Here is a 7,500-nt window from a genome sequence, read left to right on the forward strand (position 1 = left end):
GCGCTCCAGGGGGAAAAGCTTAATAGTCCTCCCCCGAGGATAGGCTTAATAGGCGTCCCCCGGCCAGTCCGGGGGAGGCTTAATAGTCCTTCCAGGGGAGGCTTAATAGTCATCCCCCGGGCAGTCCGCGGGAGGCTTAATAGTCGTCCCCCGAGTGCTCCGGGGGGGGCAGGCTTAATAGTCGTTCCCCAGGCAGTCCGGGAGAGGCTTAAGAGTCATCCCCCGACAGTGTGGGTGTGGGTGTGGGCGGGGGGGAGGCTTAGCAGTCGTCCCCAGGGCGGTCCGGGGGTGGGGGGAGGCCTCAGAGTCGTCCCTCCGAGAGCCGTGTCGGCGGCGGTGGCGGGTGTCAGGCTTTACATCCAGCCTCCGGAGGGTGAGCGTCCTCGGACGCGATGCAGCCGCCGCAGAGAGGCAGCCTCCGAGGCAGGGAGCGGAGCACCGAGGCTGGGGAGTGGGGAGCAGGAGCCGGGGGGGGGGAGGTGGGGGGCGTTCAGGACAACAGGTCAACCCCCGGGAAGCGGCTGTCAAATGTTCAAAGTCCCCACTCGGCCACCAGGTCAAGCCCCGGGAAGCGGCTGTAAAATGTTCAAAGTCCCCCCCGGGACAACAGGTCAAGCCCTGGGAGGCGGCTGTCAAATGTTCAAAGTCCCCACCGGGACAACAGGTCAAGCCCTGGGAGGCGGCTGTCAAATGTTCAAAGTCCCCACCGGGACAACAGGTCAACCCCCGGGAAGCGGCTGTCAAATTTTCAAAGTCCCCGTTCGGCCACCAGGTCAACCCGCTGAATCTACTGGGTTGACCTGGCGGCCGGTTTGCTTTCCGGCCACCAGGTCAACCCATTGGATTCGACGGGTTGACCTGGCGACCGGTTTGCTTTCCGGCCACCAGGTCAACCCATTGGATTCGACGGGTTGACCTGGTGGCCGGTTTGCTTTCCGGACCGGATGTCACCCCACTCCCAGGGCAGCGCGGCAGTGGTGCTGAGGACCGCAGAGGGGGGGCTTAATAGTCGAGAGGGAGCAGGTCCGGGGGAGGCTTAATAGTCGTCCCCCGAGGACTCCGGGGGCCAGGCTTAATAGTCGTCCCCCCCCCCCCCCCCCCGGGCGCTCCAGGGGGGAAAGCTTAATAGTCCTCCCCCGAGGACTCCGGGGGCAGGCTTAACAGTCGTCCGCCCCGGGCGCTCCAGCGGGAAAGCTTAATAGTCCTCCCCTGACAGTGTGTGTGTGTGTGGGAGGGAGGCTTAGCAGTCTTGCCCCGGGTGGTCCGGTGGGGGAGGCTTAGCAGTCATCCCCCGAGGACTCCGGGGGCAGGCTTAATAGTGGTTCCAGGGGAGGCTTAATAGTCTTCCCCCGGGCAGTCCGGGAGAGGCTTAATCGTCATCCCCCGACAGTGTGTGTGTGTGTGTGTGGGGGGGAGGCTTAGCAGTCTTCCCCCAGGCTGGGTGGGGGCCTGGCGGGAGGCGTCGCAGTCTTCCCCCGGGCGGTCCGGTGGGGGAGGCTTAGCAGTCGTCCCCAGGGCGGTCCGGGGGTGGGGTGGGGTGGGGGGCCTCACAGTCGTCCCTCGGAGAGCCGGGTCGGCGGCAGTGGTGGGTTTACGTCCAGCCTCCGGAGGGTGCGCGTCCTCGGAGGCGATGCAGGCGCCGCAGAGAGGCAGCCTCCGAGGCAGGGAGCGGAGCACCGAGGCTGGGGAGAGGGGAGCAGGAGCCGGGGGCTGGGGGTGGGGGTGGGGGGCGTTCAGGACAACCGGTCAAGCCCCGGGAAGCAGCTGTCAAATGTTCCAAGTCCCCACTCGGCCACCAGGTCCACCCCAGTCTAGCAATGGGGTTGACCTGGCTGACGGCCGGTTAGTATCAAGGTAAACTCACCGTCGTCCACAGGAGGGCAGCTCTCAGGCCGGCCGGCTGCGGCTGACTCTGGGGCGGCGCCCGGTCCCGGCAGCGAGGGGCGGGGGGCGCGGAGCGAGACGGGGCTAACCGGGGGGGGGGGGGCGCCTCCTGCGACTTTGGGGGCCGCGGGTCGTCAGTGGCGTGCAGGCCGGGCCTCTCCCGGGGGATTCGGGGGGGCGGTCCTGCGGGCCGGGCGCAGGGGGCTCGGGCGAGCCCGGGCCGGTCCGCCCCGGGGCCGGGGTCTCCGCCTGCGGCTCAGGGGGGCGCGGGTCGTCGGGGGAGGAAGCCCGGGGGAGCTGCACACCGGCCCGCCAGGCCAGGCCTGGCCTGGATGGCCGCGGGGGGATTCGGGGCGGTCCCGCGGGCCGGGGGCCGGGCGCAGGGGAGGCGGGGGGTCCGAGCGAGTCCGTCCCGGGCCCGGGGCCTCCCCCTGCGGCTTTGGGGTCCGTGGGTCCCCGCTGGCGGAAGCCACTGGGAGCTGGACACCCGCCGTCCGTCCCGCCTGGCCAGGCCTGGCCTGGGTGGCCGCGGGGGGATTCGGGGCGGTCCCGCGGGCCGGCGGCCGGGCGCAGGGGAGGCGGGGGGTCCGAGCGAGTCGGTCCCGGGCCTGGGGTCTCCCCCTGCGGCTTTGGGGTCCGTGGGTCCCCGCTGGAGGAAGCCGCTGGGCGCTGGACACCCGCCGTCCGTCCCGCCTGGCCAGGCCTGGCCTGGGTGGCCGCGGGGGGATTCGGGGCGGTCCCGCGGGCCGGCGGCCGGGCGCAGGGGGTCCGAGCGAGTCCGTCCCAGGCCCGGGGCCTCCCCCTGCGGCTTTGGGGTCCGTGGGTCCCCGCTGGAGGAAGCCGCTGGGCGCTGGACACCCGCCGTCCGTCCCGCCTGGCCAGGCCTGGCCTGGGTGGCCGCGGGGGGGGATTCGGGGCGGACCTGCGGGCCGGCGGCCGGGAGGGTCCGGGCCAGTCCGCCCCATGCCCGGCGTCTCCCCCAGCGGCTTCGGTGGCCCCGGGGGGGGTCCTCCGCGGAGGAAGCCGGGTGGGTGGGGAGCCGGACCCCAGGCGCCCAGACCCGTGACCTGCGGCCGCGACCTCCGACTCGGCAGGAGCGACGAGGGGCTTTCCGGCCCGTCCCCCCCTCTCCTTCCCCCCCAGAAAAGGAGAGAGAGCTGACTCGGACCGGGAAAAGCTGCCTACGGCACCTGGGATTCCCAGGCGGTCACCCATCCAAGTACTAGCCAGGCCCGGGACGGTTTACCTTCCGAGATCGGACGGGATCGGGGGCGTTCGGTCCGGTATGGCCGTAGGCACCCGGCCCCGCGCCTCCTCGCCCGCTTTCCCCTGCCGACGCCCGGGCCTGCCGCACGGTGAGCCCCGGTCGGACTGCCCCCCCCCCTGCGGCAGGGCCCCCGTCTCTCGCGGGCCCGGTCCTTTTTTCCTTTTCGAGCTCCGGGGCCCGGGCTGGCCGCCAGAGCCCCTCCGCCCGCCCTCCCCGGCGTCGGGGAAAATACTGTCCCGGACTTCCAGTGCGCCCGATCCTGTCAGCCGGGGGGTGGGGAGGGGCAGTCCCTCGCTGCGGCCGGGGAGGGTGAGCCCAGGGCGGCTTGCCTGCCGTGCGAGGCCCCTCTCGGCCACCAGGTCAACCCCGAGTCGAAAGGGCTGAAAAATTTTCAGAGTCCCCTCCCGGGCACCAGGTCAACCCGTGGAATCGGACGGGTTCACCTGCTGGCCGGTTCGCTTCCCGGCCACCAGGTCAACCCCTAGGTTGCCGACCGGCCTACCCAGTGGCCGGTTTGCTTTCCGGCCACCAGGTCAACCCCTAGGGGTTTTAACGGGGGCACGCCCGGTGGCCTCTTTCCCGTCCGGTCACCAGGTCAACCCGGATCTCCCTCCTTCCCTGGGCGTCCCCTCCTCGGAGGCGTCAGGTTCCATTTCCCCCCCCCCCCCCAGACTTCCAGGGGCCCGATCCAGTCGGCCGGGAGGCAGTCCCTCGCTGCGGCCGGGGAGGGTGAGCCCAGGGCGGCCTGGTCCATGTCTCTAGTGGGCCCGATCCTTTTTTTTTTTTTCGAGCTCCGGGGCCAGGCCCGCCCGGGCAGCCCTCCTCGGAGGCGTGGGGCGATTCCCCCCCCCCCCCAGACTTCCAGGGGCCCGATCCTGTCGGCCGGGAGGCAGTCCCTCGCTGCGGCCGGGGAGGGTCAGCCCAGGGCGGCTTGCCTGCCGTGCGAGTCCCCTCTCGGCCACCAGGTCAACCGCGAGTCGAAAGGGCTGAAAAATTTTCAGAGTCCCCTCCCGGGCACCAGGTCAACCCGTGGAATCGAACGGGTTCACCTGCTGGCCGGTTCGCTTCCCGGCCACCAGGTCAACCCGTGGAATCGGACGGGTTCACCGGCTGGCCGGTTCGCTTTCCGGCCACCAGGTCAACCCCTAGGTTTTAAGGGGGGGACGCCCGGTGGCCTCTTTCCCGTCCGGTCACCAGGTCAACCCGGATCTCCCTCCTTCCCTGGGCGCCCCCTCCTCGGAGGCGTCAGGTTCCATTCTTTTTTCCAGACTTCCAGGGGCCCGATCCAGTCGGCCGGGTGGCAGTCCCTCGCTGCGGCCGGGGAGGGTGAGCCCAGGGCGGCTTGCCTGCCGTGCGAGTCCCCTCTCGGCCACCAGGTCAACCCCGAGTCGAAAGGGCTGAAAAATTTTCAGAGTCCCCTCCCGGGCACCAGGTCAACCCGTGGAATCGAACGGGTTCACCTGCTGGCCGGTTCGCTTCCCGGCCACCAGGTCAACCCGTGGAATCGGACGGGTTCACCGGCTGGCCGGTTCGCTTTCCGGCCACCAGGTCAACCCCTAGGTTTTAAGGGGGGGGGGACGCCCGGTGGCCTCTTTCCCGTCCGGTCAGCAGGTCAACCCGGATCTCCCTCCTTCCCTGGGTGCCCCCTCCTCGGAGGCGTCAGGTTCCATTCTTTTTTCCAGACTTCCAGGGGCCCGATCCAGTCGGCCGGGTGGCAGTCCCTCGCTGCGGCCGGGGAGGGTGAGCCCAGGGCGGCTTGCCTGCCGTGCGAGTCCCCTCTCGGCCACCAGGTCAACCCCGAGTCGAAAGGGCTGAAAAATTTTCAGAGTCCCCTCCCGGGCACCAGGTCAACCCGTGGAATCGAACGGGTTCACCTGCTGGCCGGTTCGCTTCCCGGGCACCAGGTCAACCCGTGGAATCGAACGGGTTCACCTGCTGGCCGGTTCGCTTCCCGGGCACCAGGTCAACCCGTGGAATCGAACGGGTTCACCTGCTGGCCGGTTCGCTTCCCGGGCACCAGGTCAACCCGTGGAATCGAACGGGTTCACCTGCTGGCCGGTTCGCTTTCCGGCCACCAGGTCAACCCCTAGGTTTTAAGGGGGGGGGGACGCCCGGTGGCCTCTTTCCCGTCCGGTCAGCAGGTCAACCCGGATCTCCCTCCTTCCCTGGGCGCCCCCTCCTCGGAGGCGTCAGGTTCCATTCTTTTTTCCAGACTTCCAGGGGCCCGATCCAGTCGACCGGGAGGCAGTCCCTCGCTGCGGCCGGGGAGGGTGAGCCCAGGGCGGCTTGCCTGCCGTGCGAGTCCCCTCTCGGCCACCAGGTCAACCCCGAGTCGAAAGGGCTGAAAAATTTTCAGAGTCCCCTCCCGGGCACCAGGTCAACCCGTGGAATCGAACGGGTTCACCTGCTGGCCGGTTCGCTTCCCGGGCACCAGGTCAACCCGTGGAATCGAACGGGTTCACCTGCTGGCCGGTTCGCTTCCCGGGCACCAGGTCAACCCGTGGAATCGAACGGGTTCACCTGCTGGCCGGTTCGCTTTCCGGCCACCAGGTCAACCCCTAGGTTTTAAGGGGGGGGACGCCCGGTGGCCTCTTTCCCGTCCGGTCAGCAGGTCAACCCGGATCTCCCTCCTTCCCTGGGCGCCCCCTCCTCGGAGGCGTCAGGTTCCATTCTTTTTTCCAGACTTCCAGGGGCCCGATCCAGTCGGCCGGGTGGCAGTCCCTCGCTGCGGCCGGGGAGGGTGAGCCCAGGGCGGCTTGCCTGCCGTGCGAGTCCCCTCTCGGCCACCAGGTCAACCCCGAGTCGAAAGGGCTGAAAAATTTTCAGAGTCCCCTCCCGGGCACCAGGTCAACCCGTGGAATCGAACGGGTTCACCTGCTGGCCGGTTCGCTTCCCGGGCACCAGGTCAACCCGTGGAATCGAACGGGTTCACCTGCTGGCCGGTTCGCTTCCCGGGCACCAGGTCAACCCGTGGAATCGAACGGGTTCACCTGCTGGCCGGTTCGCTTCCCGGGCACCAGGTCAACCCGTGGAATCGAAAGGGTTCACCTGCTGGCCGGTTCGCTTTCCGGCCACCAGGTCAACCCCTAGGTTTTAAGGGGGGGGACGCCCGGTGGCCTCTTTCCCGTCCGGTCAGCAGGTCAACCCGGATCTCCCTCCTTCCCTGGGCGCCCCCTCCTCGGAGGCGTCAGGTTCCATTCTTCTTTTTCCAGACTTCCAGGGGCCCGATCCAGTCGACCGGGAGGCAGTCCCTCGCTGCGGCCGGGGAAGGTGAGCCCAGGGCGGCCTGGTCCATGTCTCTAGTGGGCCCGATCCTTTTTTTTTTTCCGAGCTCCGGGGCCAGGCCCGCCCGGGCAGCCCTCCTCGGGGGCGTGGGGCGATTTCCCCCCCCCCCACCCCCAGACTTCCAGGGGCCCGATCCTGTCGGCCGGGAGGCAGTCCCTCGCTGCGGCCGGGGAGGGTCAGCCCAGGGCGGCCTGCTTGGCGGCCGGGTCCATGTCTCTAGTGGGCCCGATCCTTTTTTTCCCTTTTCCGGCTCCGGGGCCCGGGGTGCCCGGGTAGCCCTCCGCGGTGGCGTCGGCCAATTTTTTTTAAAATCAGACTTCCGTGGGCCCGATCCTGACGGCCGGGAGGCAGTCCCTCGCCGCGTCCGGGGACGGCGAGACGCTCGGCCACCGGGTCAACCCGGAGGAAGCGGGCTGGGGGAAGAAAAAAAAAAAAAAAGTTTTCCAAGTCCGAAAAATTTTCAAAGTCCCCTCTCGGCCACCAGGTCAACCCCTTTGGAGCGAATGGGTTGACCTGACGGCCGGTCGTCTCGCGGATGTCCGGAAGGGGTCGCCCCACGCCGTCTCGGCCGACCGAGGGAACCACGAGGTGGCGCCCAGTTCCAGTTTCGTACCGCCGAAGGCGGGGCTTTGGCTTTTTCGACCTGCCTTTCGAGGATTGTGTGAGGAGATTTCTGAGGACAGGTTTTTCAGAGCCTGTGAGAACCGGAGCTCAGCCTAGGGGATCAATCCGAGTATTGTACCCGACCCTGCCCGGCGTGGGAGGGGGGGAGCGGGCCCGTTTGAGGGCGGAGGCCAGCACCCGGCCCTCCGCCGAGACGGCCCGCTTTGCCCGGCTCTTAGCTCACGGGCCCCGCAGCGGCCGGGAGCCGAGCTCCGAGTGTCGGCGCCCCCCGGAGGGAGGGGGGGCCCGCTCCTCTCGCGCCCGCCGATCGATGTGGCGCTGACGTTCGCGACGGGAAGGGCCCTTCGCGGGCCGGCACCCCAACCGCGGGGCCGTCCGGTGTTCAGGCGGATGGGGACCCTCTTCCTTTTCGCGTGCACGGATCCAGGGACCGATGGGGA

The 7,500-nt window shown here is 69.2% G+C and overlaps 1 non-coding gene across 1 annotated transcript; it reads right to left on the minus strand.

Annotated features, from left to right (window-relative positions):
• Positions 1-3,062: 3,062 nt before the first annotated feature.
• LOC135979538 (5S ribosomal RNA) lies at positions 3,063-3,181 on the minus strand. The gene has a single exon (XR_010596825.1). It is a non-coding gene; the product is annotated as a 5S ribosomal RNA (ribosomal RNA).
• Positions 3,182-7,500: the final 4,319 nt, after the last annotated feature.

This window comes from Chrysemys picta, unplaced genomic scaffold (genome assembly GCF_011386835.1).
Source record: "Chrysemys picta bellii isolate R12L10 unplaced genomic scaffold, ASM1138683v2 scaf972, whole genome shotgun sequence".
NCBI classification, from domain to species: Eukaryota; Metazoa; Chordata; order Testudines; family Emydidae; genus Chrysemys; species Chrysemys picta.